This window comes from Mus caroli, unplaced genomic scaffold (genome assembly GCF_978045245.1).
Source record: "Mus caroli unplaced genomic scaffold, Mus_caroli_1 scaffold_15, whole genome shotgun sequence".
In the NCBI taxonomy this organism is placed as follows: domain Eukaryota; kingdom Metazoa; phylum Chordata; class Mammalia; order Rodentia; family Muridae; genus Mus; species Mus caroli.
Window position 1 is genome coordinate 48,514,879 of NW_028227270.1, and position 18,467 is coordinate 48,533,345.

Below are 18,467 nucleotides of genomic sequence, written 5' to 3' on the forward strand. Positions count from 1 at the left end.
TAGGAGACCCAAAAGAGGTTAGTCTGCAACACTTCTCTCTATCTTTTTCTCCCCTTTCTTCCTCATTTGTCCCTCCTCCCTCCCTTCTTTCTCTTTGTCTCCATTCCTCCATCCTTCCTTCTCCTCTGTTAATTCCTTCCTCCCCCTTCTCTGTCATCTCTCCCTCCCTTCCTTCTTCCCTCTTCTTAAACTCTACTCCCTCCTCAGTAAATGATACTCCTCATGTATTTCTGATATAGTGTTTTCCACATCAGTTCTAACTGGGCTCAGTGTGTGTGAGTGTGTGTGTGTGTGTGTGTGTTGTATATGTGCCCATCTGTATGTATTTATGTGCAGGATGTATATGTGTGTGTGTGGTGTAGTATATGTGTCTGTGTGTTACATGTATGTGTCTCTGTATATGTGTGTTAAGGCCTAAGGTTTTGTATATATGATTATATCATTATCAGATAGACAATTTCACATCTTCCTCCCACATTTGAAATTTTCTATTTATTTATTTTTCTTGTGGAATTGATCTGGCTATGCACCCAGTACCACGTTAAATAGAAACTGTGAGGAGGGCCATGTTTGTCTCATTCCTGATCTCAAACAAGAACTCCTCAGCTTGGTGGTTCTTTGCGACTTCATCTATGAACTGTCCTGTGTTTTACCACCTTGGTTATGTGTAGGCACACTCCTTCTTGATAAACTTTAGGGGCCTTTTATTATGAAACAATGCTGAATCCTGTCATATGTTTCTCCCAGATCAGTTAAAATGTTCCTGGAGTTTCATCCTTTGTTCTGTGATTGTGATCTATGACATTTATTGATCAGCATCCATCAAACCATTGGCTTTCCCAGGGTTGGTCCCATGTGATCTTGGTTACTGCTTCTTCTCACCTGTTGTCTCAGTAACTTTCCTTGGAAGATTTGTGTTCCTGTGTTCACTGGGGATGTTGAGCTGTAATTTTATCTCCTACAGTCTCCTTATTCTGCATGGTAGAAGAGGGTGTTGGCTGAACTTAAGAATGTGTTTGGAAATGCTCTAGAAGGGCTTGACAAGAATTGACAGTATTGGTTCTTCATGTGCATGACAACATTCACCCATAAAACCATCAGATCCTGGGTTTTTGTTTTGAGGGGAGTGTTTGCTATCTCACTTAACTTTTTCATGTATTATTTGTCTAATCATCTTTTTTATTCATGACTCTAACTTAGTTTTTTGCATATTTCTAGAAGTTTTGCATCTGACTTTTATGATTTGTTGAAAAATTTTGGATTTGACTCCTAAGTTTCCCATTGCCTTGGTTGGTGTGCTTCCCAGCAGAACCAAGCCAAGATGTTCCCAAAAGGTCTCCTTTGGCTACCTTGTGGCTCAGGGTGGACCTGAAGAATAATGTCAGCAACTTGACCCCGAATATGAAGGTTTAGGAGTTTTTCATCTTACAGACTGTCTTGACTGTTAACGTAGCGGGACTTAGAATCAATCACCTAGGAGACATGCTTCTAGGTATACCTGTGAGGGATTATCTTGATCAAGATAATCAAAATGGTTAGACCTACCCTAAAAGCCAGTAGCACTATTCCCTGGGGTTGGAGCCCTGGGCTGAATAAAAATGAGCACGTGAGCTAAGTGAAACGATTCACCTTCCTTTGCTTCCTGACACCATATACAAAATGGAAGAGCTTGGTACATTCGTCTGGAAAAGCCTTAACATGATGGAAGCAGACCTTAATGGGAATTCTGAAGGGAGCTTGGAAGTCAAGAATGTTGACCGGCAGTTAGTAGAAGCTTGGGTGAGGAGGTTTCATGAAGGAACAAAGTGACTATCAGGAACTGAGATTGGACCATTGTCACCTCATGATATTTTAGCAAAGGAGCTGGTGTCATTCTCTTCATGTCCTAAGATCTTGAGTTTAGTTTAAAGATAAACTCATTTAAAGATAAACTTCTTGAGTTAAGGAGCTAAAGGGGTGCAACCCTATAGGTGGAACAACAATATGAACTAACCAGTACCCCCCGGAGCTCGTGTCTCTAGCTGCATATGTAGCAGAAGATGGCCTAGTTGGCTATCAGTGGAAAGAGAGGCCCATTGGTCTTGCAAACTTTATATGCCTCAGTATAGGGGAATGCCAGGGCCAAGAAGTGGGAGTGGGTGGATAGGGGAGTAGGGTGGGAGGGCATGGGGGGGGGGCTTTTGGGATAGCATTTGAAATGTAAATGAGGAAAATACCTAATAAAAAATTGACTAAAAAAAAGATAAACTTGAGTTAAGTTTAAGGATAAACAGACTGACTTGTTTGTGAATTCAAGATGAGAGAGTTTTCAGCCTGCAGCCTGACTGCCTTTTCCTGTTCATCTGTTTGTACAGTGAAAAAGAGAAAATGACTTGGGCAGAGAGATGTAAAAATGCATACTTTGTCATGTAGGAGAAGAGCTTGAGCAAGTCACTTTGTAGCTAATGCCTTGATAAACGTGAGGTGTACTTGTTACAGAAAACTATTCTTTTACATACTAAGGCAATAGGGAATATGTCCGGAGACAAGGGCCCATCCATTAATGGATCTAGTTGGTGAAAATGTGAACTTATTTGAAAGGAGAGAGCCTGGACTGAGAATGCAGATCTTCCTTGGTGACCATGATCTAGAATAGTGTTTCTACACAGGAGCTAACTGAACTGTGCTCTAAGGGGGCCAAGTTCCATCCAGAGCTTGCAAGAAAATTTTGCAACATTGCCCTATAGAACTGGTTTTGTAGTCATAAAAGAATAGAGGCATAATGGAGTCTTTCACCATGCCTCAAGAAAGCCACTGAAGCTAGGCAATAGTATTACAATTAAAGATTCCCAGTGGAGGCCCTGGCGTGCTACTGTGTGAATCTGTGAAAGTGAAACAATAGAGGTCACAGGATGATGGGTGTCTTAGTCAGGGTTTCTATTCCTGCACAAACATCATGACCAAGAAGCAAGTTGGGGAGGAAAGGGTTTATTCAGCTTACACTTCCACATTGCTGTTTATCACCAAAGGAAGTCAGGACTGGAACTCAAGCTGGTCAGGAAGCAGGAGCTGATGCAGAGGCCATAGAGGGATGCTGCTGACTGGCTGGCTTCCCCTGGCTTGCTCAGCTTCCTTTCTAATAGAACCCAGGACTACCAGCCTAGGGATGACACCACCCACTATGGGTCCTCCCACCCTAGATCACTAATTGAGAAAATGCCTTACATCTGGATCTCATGGAGGCATTTTCTCAAGGGAGGCTCCTTTCTCTGTGATAACTCCTGCTTGTGCCAAGTTGACACACAAAACCAGCCAGTACAATGGGGATGCTGGACCATGTATGGTGAGGAAAGCTGTAAGGATGTAGTGAATTAAGTTCAAGAGAGGTTTTCTGTGCTATAAGTAGTAGAGTTATAGGGATGAGATTAACTAAGGTTATTGGAGACTGAAAATTCCATTTTAGCCCCAGATGCAGGACATGGATCTTCAGGATGTAGTGCTTGGGGTTTTAATTCTGCTCTGTTCTGATCATTTCTTGTTGTGCTCTCACTCTTCCCACTTAGAATAAGAATGGTTGGAAGTGTACAATGTTCCTTTTGTTGTATAGGTACCTACAGTTACAAGATTGCCTGGAGTATCAGATGAGAAATAGTCTTTCATTTTTTAAAACAGCATAGGCATTATTATAAATGCCACAGTGTGGTATGGCTCTGGAGACCATCAAGTGACAGAATGTGAAGGAGCCAAGCTCACACATTCAAGCAGATGTCAAGTGACGTATGATCATGGGCACTCACTGGGGTTTATTGTTATTTACAGTGGCTCCTCATAACCTTTTGTATGTCTGCATATCAGCTGTATTATGGACTTTCGTTGGTGGTTTCATTTGTTTGGGGCTTCCCTCTCTTCTTTGTAGTCTAGCTAATGTTTTCTTGACTAATCCTCCATAAACTAAATGTGTTGTTTTGCAAACTGTGCAAAGTAGAAGCACATTTAAGATCTGTGTTCTCAAATACAACTCGTGCCATGTCTTAAGGGAAACAAAATGAACGCATGAAAATCTTATTAAGAAATGTTTAAAATCCAGGTGTGGCAACTTTTGCCTGTAAATCCAGTGATCTGGGAGGCTGGTGGAGGAGGATTGCTGTAAGTTCAAGGAAAGCTACAGTGAGATACTGTCTTAAGAAAAAAGGGGTGGAGTCGGACAAGAGAATAGGTAGGGGAAGAATGTCAGAGTCTTCACAAAGCAACAGGCAGCTGGTGGATAAGATAATGAAACCACTTCCACTGTCCAATCAGTGCACACAGCAAAGAAAGACAACCCAGCCCAGTGTTCCTTTGGTAAGAAGTAAAAAAACATTATATTTAAAGAAGTATGCCGTTCTGTTGTTTTGTACTGCATCACTTGTTTTGGTTTAGCTATTGTTTAAGAAGCTAGACACACATCATCTATTGTTCTAAGGTACTCAGCTCTGTAATACTCCTTGTTCTCATAGGTTGCCTATAGAATTTACTGAGATCTTTAATACTCCCTGCTCTCATGGGTTGCCTATAGAATTTACTCAGATGTATAATACTCTGTGTTCTCATGGGTTGCCTATAGAATTTACTCAGAGCTGTATAGCCCAGTGCTTCTCCTATGCTCAGACCCAGGGGACTCTGTAGAGCTTAAGCCTGTGGCTGTGTAATGCCTGAGGAGGAGGAGGAGGAGGAGGAAAAAGAGGAGAACAACGAACCTTCAGTGTCTGTTGGAATGTCTCTAAGCCCTCTGAGGAGAGCAGGGCATCATGCTGCTGTTTTCATCAAATCAAATTCATGCAGAGACTCCATGACTCAATGTGCCTCCATGTCCACTGCTTGGGAGGACAGATATACCCACACTCATCTCTGATCTCTACATGTTCCAAGAGGAACAAGAAAAAAGATAGCTGCTGTTGCTTCCCGGATGTTAGTAACAGGAGGGACAGTATCGATGCAGTTCAGAATCAGAATCAAGCTCTTATTCCACATTAGACCTCCAAGGAAAGTCTGAGCAGTCTCTACCGCACTACCTCCCTGTCTCTACCGCACTGGCTCTACAAGAGTGCTAGTCATGGGCTGGACACCTTGGCAGGTTCCCAGTGTGCCACTGAAGCAAGAGCGGTGAAGAGGACCATATCCAAAGGACTAAGTCACCAATAACAGTGTTTTACTTTATCATCCTACTTACTAGAGTCCCCAAGTTATTCCCTATGGCACATATCACTGTGAGTCTATAGGAAGTGAGCTCAAAATTAAGGTGGATGCAAGCATGTTTGAAAGATGAGAGAAACTATATAATGGAGACAAAAGCTGTGTTCAACATGGTAGGCAATAGCTTTCTGTGTATCTGTGATTGACAGTAGAAATAATGGCAGGCTGGCTTGTTTTGATTAAGTTGTTTGATAGTAAAATTCAAACTGCTTCTGAGAAAAATTAATCTAAAGGAAAACGATTCTTCAAAAACAACACTAGTAAATTATTATGGTACACTTTTTAAAAAGTGGTATTAAATAATACAATGTAAGTCGCTGAAAATTTTGGTTTCATTTATGCATACTAGTCAAATCCAAAATCAAAAACAGGTAGGTAGAATAAGCAGTATTTTACCAAAGCAAAGATTTTCCACGTGCTCTTCATATCATAGTCAAGTAGAGAAAACCCAACAGTATTAACAGGAACTATACATTAGCCTGGGTCCATAGGCTCAGTGCTGAGTGAAGGTTGTTTTCTTGGAGGGGGCTGGTCACCTCTTCAAATTAAGCCCTATCTGCATCTTAAAAATCAGGACTCTAATATTAACATGGTGGTTGAGAGATCCAACTATGCATCTAAGTTCCTCTGTGTGTTTTCTCTGAAATACTTCAGGTTCTTGTCATCTCTACATTAAAACAGAAGCAAATACACCCACACACTCATTTCTTGCAACTCGCCTGTGCCTTGTGCATTAGCAACATCTTTTTTCTTTTTTTGTTTGTTTGTTTGTTTTTGAGACAGGGTTTCTCTGTATAGCCTTGGCTGTCCTGGAACTCACTCTGTAGACCAGGCTGGCCTCGAACTCAGAAATTCACCTGCCTCTGCCTCCCAAGTGCTGGGATGAAAGGTGTGTGACACCATGCCCGGCAGCAACATCTTTTAATACATTGTTTTATTCATCCTCATGGGGGTCACAGATATGAGAGGAGTCCAAGTTGCTTCTAGTGTCATAAAGAGTAGCAGATAGAAGTGAGTGGGAACCTTGGATTTTAATGTGCTGCATATTCTTTTTTTTTATATTTTTATTACATATTTTCCTCAATTACATTTCCAATATTATCCCAAAAGTCCCCCATAGCGCCCCCCACTTCCCTACCCACCCATTCCCATTCTTTTGGCCCTGGCATTCCCCTATATTGGGGCATATAAAGTTTGCAAGTCCAATGGGCCTCTCTTTCCATTGATGGCCGACTAGGCCATCTTTCGATACATGTGCAGCTAGAGACAAGAGCTCCAGGGTTCTGGTTAGTACATCATGTTGTTCCAACAATAGGGTTGCAGATCCCTTTAGCTCCTTGGGTACTTTCTCTAGCTTCTCCATTGGGAGCCCTGTGATACATCCAATAGCTGACTGTGAACATCCACTCCTGTGTTTGCTAGGCCCCGGCATCATCTCACAAGAGACAGCTATATTTGGGTCCTTTCAGCAAAATCTTGCTAGTGTATGCAATGGTGTCAGCGTTTAGAAGCTGATTATGGGACGGATCCCTGGATACAGCAGTCTCTAAATGGCCCATCCTTTCATCACAGCTACGAACTTTGTCTCTGTAACTCCTTCCCTGGGTGTTTTGTTCCCAATTCTAAGAAGGTGCACAGTGTCCACACTTTGGTCTTCATTCTTCTTGAGTTTCATGCGTTTATCAAATTGTATCTTATATCTTGGGTATCCTAAGTTTTGGGCTAATATCCACTTATCAATGAATACATATTGTGTGAGTTCTTTTGTGATTGTGTTACTTCACTCAAGATGATGCCCTCCAGGTCCATCCATTTGGCTAGGAATTTCATAAATTCATTCTTTTTAATAGCTGAGTAGTACTCCATTGTGTAAATGTACCATAATTTCTGTATCCATTCCTCTGTTGAGGGACATCTGGGTTCTTTCCAGCTTCTGGCTATTATAAATAGGGCTGCTATGAACATAGTGGAGCATGTGTCCTTTTTACCGGTTGGGACATCTTCTGGATATATGCCCAGGAGAGGTATTGCTGGATCCTCCGGTAGTACTATGTCCAATTTTCTGAGGAACCGCCAGACTGATTTCCAGAGTGGTTGTACAAGCTTGCAATCCCACCAACAATGGAGGAGTGTTCCTCTTTCTCCACATCCTCGCCAGCATCTGCTGTCACCTGAATTTTTGATCTTAGCCATTCTGACTGGTGTGAGGTGGAATCTCAGGGTTGTTTTGATTTGCATTTCCCTGATGATTAAGGATGTTGAACATTTTTTCAGGTGCTTCTCTGCCATTCGGTATTCCTCAGGTGAGAATTCTTTGTTCAGTTCTGAACCCCATTTTTTAATGGGGTTATTTGACTTTCTGGAGTCCACCTTCTTGAGTTCTTTATATATATTGGATATTAGTCCCTTATCTGATTTAGGATAGGTGAAGATCCTTTCCCAATCTGTTGGTGGTTTTTTTGTCTTATTGATGGTGTCTTTAGCCTTGCAGAAGCTTTGTAGTTTCATGAGGTCCCACTTGTCAATTCTCGATCTTACAGCACAAGCCATTACTGTTCTATTCAGGAATTTTTCCCCTGTGCCCATATCTTCAAGGCTTTTCCCCACTTTCTCCTCTATAAGTTTCAGTGTCTCTGGTTTTATGTGAAGTTCCTTGATCCACTTAGACTTGACCTTAGTACAAGGAGATAGGAATGGATCTATTCGCATTCTTCTACATGTTAACAACCAGTTGTGCCAGCACCATTTGTTGAAAATGCTGTCTTTCTTCCACTGGATGTTTTTAGCTCCCTTGTCGAAGATCAAGTGACCATAGGTGTGTGGGTTCATTTCTGGGTCTTCAATTCTATTCCATTGGTCTATTTGTCTGTCACTATACCAGTACCAAGCAGTTTTTATCACAATTGCTCTGTAGTAGAGCTTTAGGTCCGGCATGGTGATTCCACCAGAGGTTCTTTTATCCTTGAGAAGAGTTTTTGCTATCCTAGGTTTTTTGTTATTCCAGATGAATTTGCAGATTGCACTTTCTAATTCGTTGAAGAATTGATTTGGAATTTTGATGGGGATTGCATTGAATCTGTAGATTGCTTTTGGCAAGATAGCCATTTTTACAATGTTGATCCTGCCAATCCATGAGCATGGGAGATCTTTCCATCTTCTGAGATCTTCTATAATTTCTTTCTTCAGAGACTTGAAGTTTTTATTATACAGATCTTTCACTTCCTTAGTTAGAGTCACGCCAAGATATTTTATATTATTTGTGACTATTGAGAAGGGTGTTGTTTCCCTAATTTCTTTCTCAGCCTGTTTATTCTTTGTGTAGAGAAAGGCCATTGATTTGTTTGAGTTAATTTTATATCCAACTACTTCACCGAAGCTGTTTATCAGGCTTAGGAGTTCTCTGGTGGAATTTTTAGGGTCACTTATATATACTATCATATCATCTGCAAAAAGTGATATTTTGACTTCATCTTTTCCAATTTGTATCCCTTTGATCTCCTTTTGTTATCGAATTGCTCTGGCTAGGACTTCAAGTACAATGTTGAATAGGTATGGAGAAAGTGGACAGCCTTGTCTAGTCCCTGATTTTAGAGGGATTGCTTCAAGCTTCTGACCATTTACTTTGATGTTGGCTACTGGTTTGCTGTAGATTGCTTTTATCATGTTTAGGTATGGGCCTTGAATTCCTGATCTTTCCAAGACTTTTATCATGAATGGGTGTTGGATCTTGTCAAATGCTTTTTCCGCATCTAACGAGATGACCATGTGGTTTTTGTCTTTGAGTTTGTTTATATACTGGATTACGTTGATGGATTTCCGTATATTGAACCATCCCTGCATCCCTGGGATGAAACCTACTTGGTCAGGATGGATGATTGTTTTGATGTGTTCTTGGATTCGGTTAGCAAGAACTTTATTGAGGATTTTTGCATCAATATTCATAAGGGATATTGGTCTGAAGTTTTCTATCTTTGTTGGGTCTTTTTGTGGTTTAGGTATCAGAGTAATTGTGGCTTCATAGAAGGAGTTGGGTAGAGTACCTTCTGTTTCTATTTTGTGGAATAGTTTGTGAAGAACTGGGATTAGATCTTCTTTGAAGGTCTGATAGAACTCTGCACTAAACCCATCTGGTCCTGGGCTTTTTTTAGTTGGGAGACTATTAATGACTGCTTCTATTTCTTTGGGGGATATAGGGCTGTTTAGATCATTAACCTGATCTTGATTCAACTTTGGTACCTGGTATCTGTCTAAGAACTTCTCCATTTCATCCAGGTTCTCCAGTTTTGTTGAGTATAGCCTTTGGTAGAAGGATCTGATGGTGTTTTGGATGTCTTCAGGATCTGTTGTTATGTCTCCTTTTTCATTTCTGATTTTGTTAATTAGGATGCTTTCCCTGTGCCCTCTAGTGAGTCTGGCTAAGGGTTTATCTATCTTGTTGATTTTCTCAAAGAACCAGCTCCTTGATTGGTTGATTCTTTGAATAGTTTTTCTTGTTTTCACTTGGTTGATTTCACCCCTGAGTTTGATTATTTCCTGCAGTCTACTCCTCTTGGGTGAATTTGCTTCCTTTTGTTCTAGTGCTTTTAGGTATGTTGTCAAGCTGCTAATGTGTGCTCTCTCCAGTTTCCTTTTGGAGGCACTCAGAGCTATGAGTTTTCCTCTTAGAAATGCTTTCATTGCGTCCCATAAGTTTGGGTATGTTGTGGCTTCATTTTCATTGAACTCTAAAAAGTCCTTAATTTCTTTCTTTATTCCTTCCTTGACCAAGGTATCATTGAGAAGAGTGTTGTTCAGTTTCCACGTGAAGGTTGGCTTTCTATTATTTATTTTGTTATTGAAGATCAGCCTTAGTCCATGGTGATCTGATAGGATGCATGGAACAATTTCAATATTTTTATATCTGTTGAGGCCTGCTTTGTGACCAATTATGTGGTCAATTTTGGAGAAGGTCCCATGAGGTGCTGAGAAGAAGGTATATCCTTTTGTTTTAGGATAGAATGTTCTGTAGATATCTGCCAGATCCATTTGATTCATAATTTCTCTTAGTTTCACTGTGTCCCTGTTTAGTTTCTGTTTCCATGATCTGTCCATTGGTGAAAGTGGTGTGTTGAAGTCTCCCACTATTATTGTGTGAGGTGCAATGTGTGCTTTGAGCTTTACTAAAGTTTCTTTAATGAATGTGGCTGCCTTTGTATTTGGAGCATAGATATTCAGGATTGATAGTTCCTCTTGGAGGATTTTACCTTTGATGAGTATGAAGTGTCCCTCCCTGTCTTTTTTAATGACTTTGGGTTGGAAGTCAATCTTATCAGATATTAGAATGGCTACTCCAGCTTGTTTCTTCATGCCATTTGCTTGGAAAATTGTTTTCCAGCCTTTCATTCTGAGGTAGTGTCTATCCTTTTCTCTGAGATGAGTTTCCTGTAAGCAGCAAAATGTTGGGTCTTGTTTGTGTAGCCAGTTTGTTAGTCTATGTCTTTTTATCGGGGAGTTGAGTCCATTGATATTAAGAGATATTAAGGAAAAGTAATTGTTGTTTCCTGTTATTTTTGTTGTTAAAGTTGGCATTCTGTTCTTGTGGCTGTCTTCTTTTAGGTTTGTTGAGGGATTACCTTCTTGTTGTTTCTAGGGCGTGGTTCCTGTCCTTGTATTAGTTTTTTTTCTGTTATTATCCTTTGAAGGGCTGGATTCGTGGAGAGATAATGTGTGAATTTGGTTTTGTCGTGGAATACTTTGGTTTCTCCATCTATGTTAATTGAGAGTTTGGCTGGGTATAGTAGCCTGGGCTGGAATTTGTGTTCTTTTAGTGTCTGTATAACATCCGTCCAGGATCTTCTGGCTTTCATAGTCTCTGGTGAAAAATCTGGTGTAATTCTGATAGGCTTGCCTTTATATGTTACTTGGCCTTTTTCTCTTACTGCTTTTAGTATTCTATCTTTATTTAGAGCATTTGTTGCTCTGATTATTATGTGTCGGGAGGTATTTCTTTTCTGGTCCAGTCTATTTGGAGTTCTGTAGGCTTCTTGTATGTTCATGGGCATCTCTTTCTTTAGATTTGGGAAGTTTTCTTCTATAATTTTGTTGAAGATGTTTGCTGGTCCTTTGAGTTGAAAATCTTCATTCTCATCCACTCCTATTATCCGTAGGTTTGGTTTTCTCATTGTGTCCTGTATTTCTTGGATGTTTTGAGTTAGGATCTTTTTGCATTTTACATTTTCCTTGATTGTTGTGCCGATGTTCTCTATGGAATCTTCTGCACCTGAGATTCTCTCTTCCATCTCTTGTATTCTGTTGCTGATGCTCGTATCTATGGTTCCAGATTTCTTTCCTAGGGTTTCTATCTCCAGTGTTGCCTCATTTTGGGTTTTCTTTATTGTGTCTACTTCCCTTTTTAGGTCTAGTATGGTTTTGTTCATTTCCATCATCTGTTTGGATGTGTTTTCCTGTTTTTCTGTAAGGACTTCTACCTGTTTGATTATGTTATCCTGTTTTTCTTTAAGGATTTGTAACTCTTTAGCAGTGTTCTCCTGCAATTCTTTAAGGGATTTTTGTGTTTCCTCTTTATTGTCTTCTGCCTGTTTAGCAGTGTTCTCCTGCATTTCTTTAAGTGTGTTATTAAAGTCCTTCTTAAAGTCCTCTATCATCATCAGGAGATATGCTTTTAAATCCGTGTCTAGCTTTTCCGGTGTGTTGGGGTGCCCTGGACTGGGCGAAGTGGGGGTGCTGGGTTCTGATGATGGTGAGTGGTCTTGGTTTCTGTTAGTAAGATTATTACGTTTACCTTTCGCCATCTGGTAATCTCTGGGGTTAGTTGTTATCGTTGTCGCTGTTTAAAGATTGGAGCAGCAGCTGTGTTCCACTCACCAGCAGTCTCTAAATCCTGCGGCGGGGGTCGTGGGTAGCTGACGGTACCCCGGTGCTGGTCCAGCTGGAAGAGGCCTGTGGTCCTACTCAGGCCGTTTTTCTGCTTCCCTAACTAATGCAGTCTCTGGTCCCGTGTGCAATTGGATTGGAGCAGAAGCTGTGTTCCACTCTCCAGAAGTCTTAAGATCCTGTGGTGGGTGTTGTGGGTAGCTGGTGAGTGTCAGCCGACCCTGCGCCCCAGCTTCCCCGGTGCTTTTCTGACCGGAAGAGGGTTGTGGCCCTATGTAGGCCGGATTTCTCTCTCCCCAACCAGAGCAGTCTCAGGTCCCGTGTGATTGGACTGGAGCAGAAGCTGTGTTCCACTCACCAGCAGTCCCAAAATCCTGCGGCGGGGGGTCGTGGGTAGCTGGTGGGTGTCAGGCAACCCTGCGCTCCCGCTACCCCGGCGCTGATCCAGCTGGATGAGGCCTGTGGTCCTACTCAGGCCGGTTTCTGCTTCCCTAACTAATGCAGTCTCAGGTCCCGCGCAATTGGATTGGAGCAGAAGCTGTGCTCCACTCACCAGAAGTCTTAAGATCCTGTGGCGGGTGTTGTGGGTAGCTGGCGAGTGTCAGCAGACCCTGCGCCCCAGCTGCCCCTGTGCTTTTCTGACCGGAAGAGGGTTGTAGCCCTATGTAGGCCGGATTTCTCTCTCCCCAACCAGAGCAGTCTCAGGTCCCGCGTGATTGGACTGGAGCAGAAGCTGTGTTCCACTCACCAGCAATCCCAAAATCCTGCGGCGGGGGTCGTGGGTAGCTGGCGGGTGTCAGGCAACCCTGCGCTCCCGCTACCCCGGTGCTGATCCAGCCGGATGCGGCCTGTGGTCCTACTCAGGCCGGTTTCTGCTTCCCTAACTAATGCAGTCTCAGAGGCAACCATAAACTCACCTTTTCTTGGTGAGTCTTTGGATTCTGGATAGTTTTAATTAATTAATTAATTAATTAATTAATTAATTTTATGTATATGTGTATATTGTCAATGTTTTCAGACACACCAGAGAGGAGCCCAGATTCCATTACAGATGGTTGTAAGCCACCATGTGGTTGCTGAGAATTGAACTCAGGACCTCTGGAAGAGCAGCCAGTGCTCTTAACTGCTGATTCATCTCTCCAGCCTCCATGATTCTGGATATTTCCACATCATCCTCTACAATGCTGCCACATGGGTCTCTAATGATTTTGCCTAGGCAAGCCATTACTTTGAAACTTCAGACTTAACATTTCCTGTGTTTTGTTGATCATGGAAGGCTACTTGCTTTTCGTTATTCTGTGAGTGGGGCCAAGATTGCTTGGCATTTGTAGGGTCCTTCCATCTAGATCTTGTGTGTGTGTGTGTGTGTGTGTACACGTGCACATGTGTGCCTGTGAATGTGCATGTGTTTGTTTGTGTATGAGTGTGTGTTTGTATGTGTGTGCACATGTGTATGTGTTTGTGTGTGCACACGTGCATGTGTGTGTGTGTGAGATATGTATTTGTAAGCTCCTGTGTGTGAATGCCTATCTGTGTGGAAACCATGTGTCAATGTCAAGTTCTTCCTTAATTGTTCCTTGCCTCTTATTTTGAAGCAAAATCTCTTACTGACCCTGGAGATCACTGAGTAAGCAGACTGGCTGACTACCAAGCCCAAGTCTTTCTTTATCAGCTTCCCCAGTTGTGGGGCTCCAGAAAAGTGCCCTATGCTCAGCTTTCCTATGAGTTCTGGGCATCTGAACTCAGATCTATATGGTTGAGTGACAGAACGTTCACCATCCGAATCACCTCCCCACTTCCAACCTCAGGTTTGTACCTGTTCTGTCTTCCATTTGAGGAACTTTGCATTTTAAAGTGGCCTCAGAGATGCTTTTACAACCATGCAGCGAATCCACTCCATCAGCAGCCCCACAGCTCTATGGGCCCCTCAGGACACTGACAGAAAGGGGCTCCAGGACCCCAGTAAAGATAAACTTTTCCTCCCAGCATGACATAGAAGGGCAACAATGAAGCATAAGAGGCAACAGTAAGATTCCAGAGAGCCACGGTGGCCATGGCTCTTGGCACACACCTGCTCCTGAGGAATGAAGGGGGCGTGAGTTTACAGCAGCCTTGCTCCCCTGCCGTCTGGACAGCTGCTGGGATGCTTCTGCCTCCTTCACTGGTGTCAGACAGCAGGCGTGCAGACTAGCCTTCGCCTTTGCTCGTGACCTTGAGGCTCCAACTGGCACATGTTGTAAGACAGAAGTGGGGTTTTCCAAACGCGGTTATAACATCTTGTTTATGCACACAAATGTGAGCATATGCACTTGAATACTAGCACACAAGTGTACGTGAGCAAGCATATTCATGGCATGGCCCGCTCCTTTGATGTTCCCACCAACTCTTATACCAACAGCAGCACAAAGAATTCAGTTCTCATCCTGGCGTGTGTGTGTGTGTGTGTGTGTGTGTGTGTGTGTGTGTGTGTGAGGGTTGGGGGCTGCTAGGCAATGGAGTGTTAATGAGCTTCAGGCTCAGAATGACATTAGGGGCCCTGAGGACGGTGTTTCCGCACCGTTCAGGTGCTCAAAACAGCTCGCTCCCTCTATGCTGGGCCAGGGCTGTGCCTGGCGGATTTTCTTTCACTCATTTCCCCCCCAAAGTGGTATTAAAAGTTGGCACTTAATGATAATGAATTGAATTGTTCTCGTCTAAAGTGGACCAAGTGACAGGATGCTGGAAACCAAGAGATCCCCGACCTGTGGAAGAAAACAAAAGTAATTGGATTACACAAAGAAAATAAGATAAACATTCACTGAAATTACACTGACAGGCTGTGATTAACGAGCTGGCGGAGAAGTGAACAGCGGGCAGCACTTGGTGCCACGGGGCCTGCTGCCAGGTGTGGCTGCTGGCTTCCTTTCCTGGGGGACTTCCACTTCCTTCTCAGATGAAGGTACAGTATGGTACCTTTCTTTTTCAGAGAGCCCTTCCTCTCCAGATTTTCTCTTTCCTTTCTCTTCTCTTCTCTTCTCTTCTCTTCTCTTCTCTTCTCTTCTCTTCTCTTCTCTTCTCTTCTCTTCTCTTCTCTTCTTTCCTTTTCTTTTTCCTTCCTTCCTTCCTTCCTTCCTTCCTTCCTTCCTTCCTCCTCCTCTTCCTCCTCCTTCTTCTCTTCTTCCTTCTCCTCCTCTTCTTCCTCCTCCTCTTCTTCCTCCTCATCTTCTTCCTCCTCCTCTTCCTCCTCCTTCTCCTCTTCTTCCTCCTTCTCCTTCTCTTCCCTTTCTTATCAAAATTTGCACCCTGGTTAGTGAAATGAGTATTCCTATGGTGGGAACTTATTTTCCATCTTCTCCTCAGATTTGGGTTTCTAGTCAGTTCCAGGTAAGCCGGTGGTGCACAAAGACCTCATGCTTGGTGCCCCATAATCTTTTTATTGATCCCCTGTATTGTAACCAGGATCACCCCAAATTGAGACACCTGGTACTCACTGAGGGTAATGTGTAAGAAAGGTCCTTGTTAGCCCTGGGAGCTCCGTGTGCCCTTCATTTTCTTGGTACGTAGATTGTTAGTAGGAGAACGCCTTTATGCTTGCTGTTCTCCAGTTTTATAGAAGAATCTCACAGTAGTAAATAAAATCCACTGCTTTGGAATGTCCACTGACATGCATCTCTTCCAACTGCCAGAAGCCCTTCGAAAGCTCCTCAAGGGTCTTATGAGCTGTGAACCCTATTGTCATGATGGCTCTTGAACCTGGTCTAGCTGCCGTGCCCATCAGACCTGAGCTACTTCCTGAAAGTGGCACTCAGCCACTCTGCTTCCTGCTACTGTTGTCAACACATCAGGTGAAGATTGCTCCGGGCACCGCACTCTTTCACACCCTGTAGCTCCTGCTGTCTGTCCATCTGTCACACCCTTGTTATTTCTGATTGTAATTATTGGCTTACAAACTGTGACTTCTTTGTGGTCAAGCTAGAGATGACTGCATATTTTTGTGGACACTGTGGCTAGCCCAGGGTCCACTATATACTGAGTCCTCTAAAACTCACTGGATAAATCTGGACTGAGCTGGATCTGTGACAGATTGGGGCTGTCTTTGACATCTCGAATCGTAAGAATCTATCACTTGGTTTTACGTGTGATGCTGGCTGAAAGAGATGAAGAATGGCATCATGAATGAATGATGAGCAAAGATAAATCTCACCAGGCAGCTCCTGAGGTCTGCCCCATTTCCTGAACACTCTGCAGTGCTGGGTCAGGAGCACTGGCTACTGCTGGCCCTCCACAGGCTAGTAGACTAGGCATGCTTCAAGACAGCCACTTATTCCTGGTCGTAGAGAAATGGAGCCCTCCAGTACACAGTTAAGTCACATTTTTTCTGCCTAGAAATCCAAGAATCACAGGCCTCTTTTGAGCTCCAGTTCCTTCTTCCTTTCTGCTGTGGTCTCTTCTTAACCTCTTGCCCTTGGGAATGTGCACAATATCCTGGTTCTTCCTCTTGCAGGACCTTTTCCCGTGTTTCCCCCAAATGAGAAAGTTGTGTTCAAACACTGCTGTCAGCTCCAACCACCCATTCAGAGATCTGGTTCCCATGGGTTAGCTGCCTCTCAGCACCCTTGTTCACCCACTGGACTAGAATTATAGCTTCCAATATCTGCAGAGACAAGCAGTGTGGGTAGGGAACCCTGCTGTGACTTTAGGGTAGTTTCTGAGTTTCTTTCCTGCTTTGGTTCACATTATAAACCTTGCTTGTCTCACATGTAATTTTCTGTGGCTTGCGCATTAGGCCTGGAGAGGACAGGTCTGTGTCTGACTCTCCTGCATTTCAAGCTACATGCTCCAGTTTCGAAACTTGCTAGCGGATACACAGGTGTCACCAGCACACCCAGGTATTACATCAAAATCTCATGGGAACATTTCAGAGGTGTTACCAATTTGGTTGCTAGGTAGTAGCACGTATTGTTCAGAATTCAGCAGCATGGACCATCCATTGAGCTGATTCAGTATGTGTAGCACCTATAGGAGATGTCCCAGAGATGAGACAGCGAGATCAGAGAATCCTGCACTCTGAAACTTCAGATCCACCTCCTATGTGAACTTAAATTCAATGTATATCTATCTATGGATTGCTATAGGGCTACTCAGCCCCGACCCTGGGCATTCCCTTTGGGGTTGGTGTATATATTCTCTGTCTCTGTTTCTCTGTCTCTGTAACTGTCTCTGTCGCTCTTTCTCTCTGTTTCTCTGTCTCTCTCTGTCTCTGTCTCTCTCTGTCTCTCTGTCTCTGTCTGTCTCTCTCTCTCTCTCTCTATATATATATATATATATATATACACACATGTATATGTGTGTGTATTTATGTATATGGGTATATATGTATGTATGTACATACATGCATACATATATGTATACATACATAATACATATATACACATATTTGTGTGTGTGTGCGTGAGCTCCCATGGTGAACTGAGAAGCTAAGGTGATGTATATGGAGCATATACCTGCCAAAGTCCTACCTAGCTCACTAATGTTGACCTCACAGTATATTTATCTTATTGCTTTCAGGAAAACCAGGGAAAATAAGCTCTAAACAAGGGCTCTCACTGAAGTGTTTCTGGAAACAAGAGCCTTCCAGATCAGAGCCTAGAGGACTTTCTCTATAGAGGCTAGAGATTATGACCAGACAGGGGCCAGCACAATAGCAAATCACCAAACCATGGACACCACTTTAATTCTGCGTGTTCTCTGAAAGCAAGTGTGATCAATTTGATTTAATTTTGGTGGTGTTGGTGGTAAGACCAGGACCTAATTCACACATAGGCAAGTGCTCTCCACTGATCCCCAGACCCAGCCAGGGAGATATCTCAATACTTGTTTTTGCTATGGTCCAAGATCTTGATGTGCACAGCTGTGTCCATCGCACTGAGAACTGCATTTCCTGAGACTTTTGCCAATAAGGGAGGATATTTTAAAGTCCATAAGCCACTCTGAGTGTAAGAACTTGGGCTATTTGAGACATTCACAGGAAGACCATGCTAACTGCCTTAGTGAGTTAACTTTGTAGTAAATTATGTGCGGGACTGTAGCTCAGGCGTTAATGGTCATACATCTAAGTACCAGCTTATTTATGCATAATTTGCTTCCATTGTACTCAGCCTTACTTGGAGACTCATGAATCAGCCACGAGCTTCATTTCTCATTGTCTTCCTGCCTCCCAAGGTCAGCAGTACCGTTTGTTCACTCTAAGCTCCCAGGGACTGCCACCTGACCCTCAGGCAGCCAGCAGCCCTGCCTTCTGGATGAATTGTTGGACCACGCCAAGAATCAGAGGTGAGCCTCATTCTCACTGGAAGGACAGTGGCAGAATTCCCTGTGCGGAAGATTCTTATGACACAGGGCTT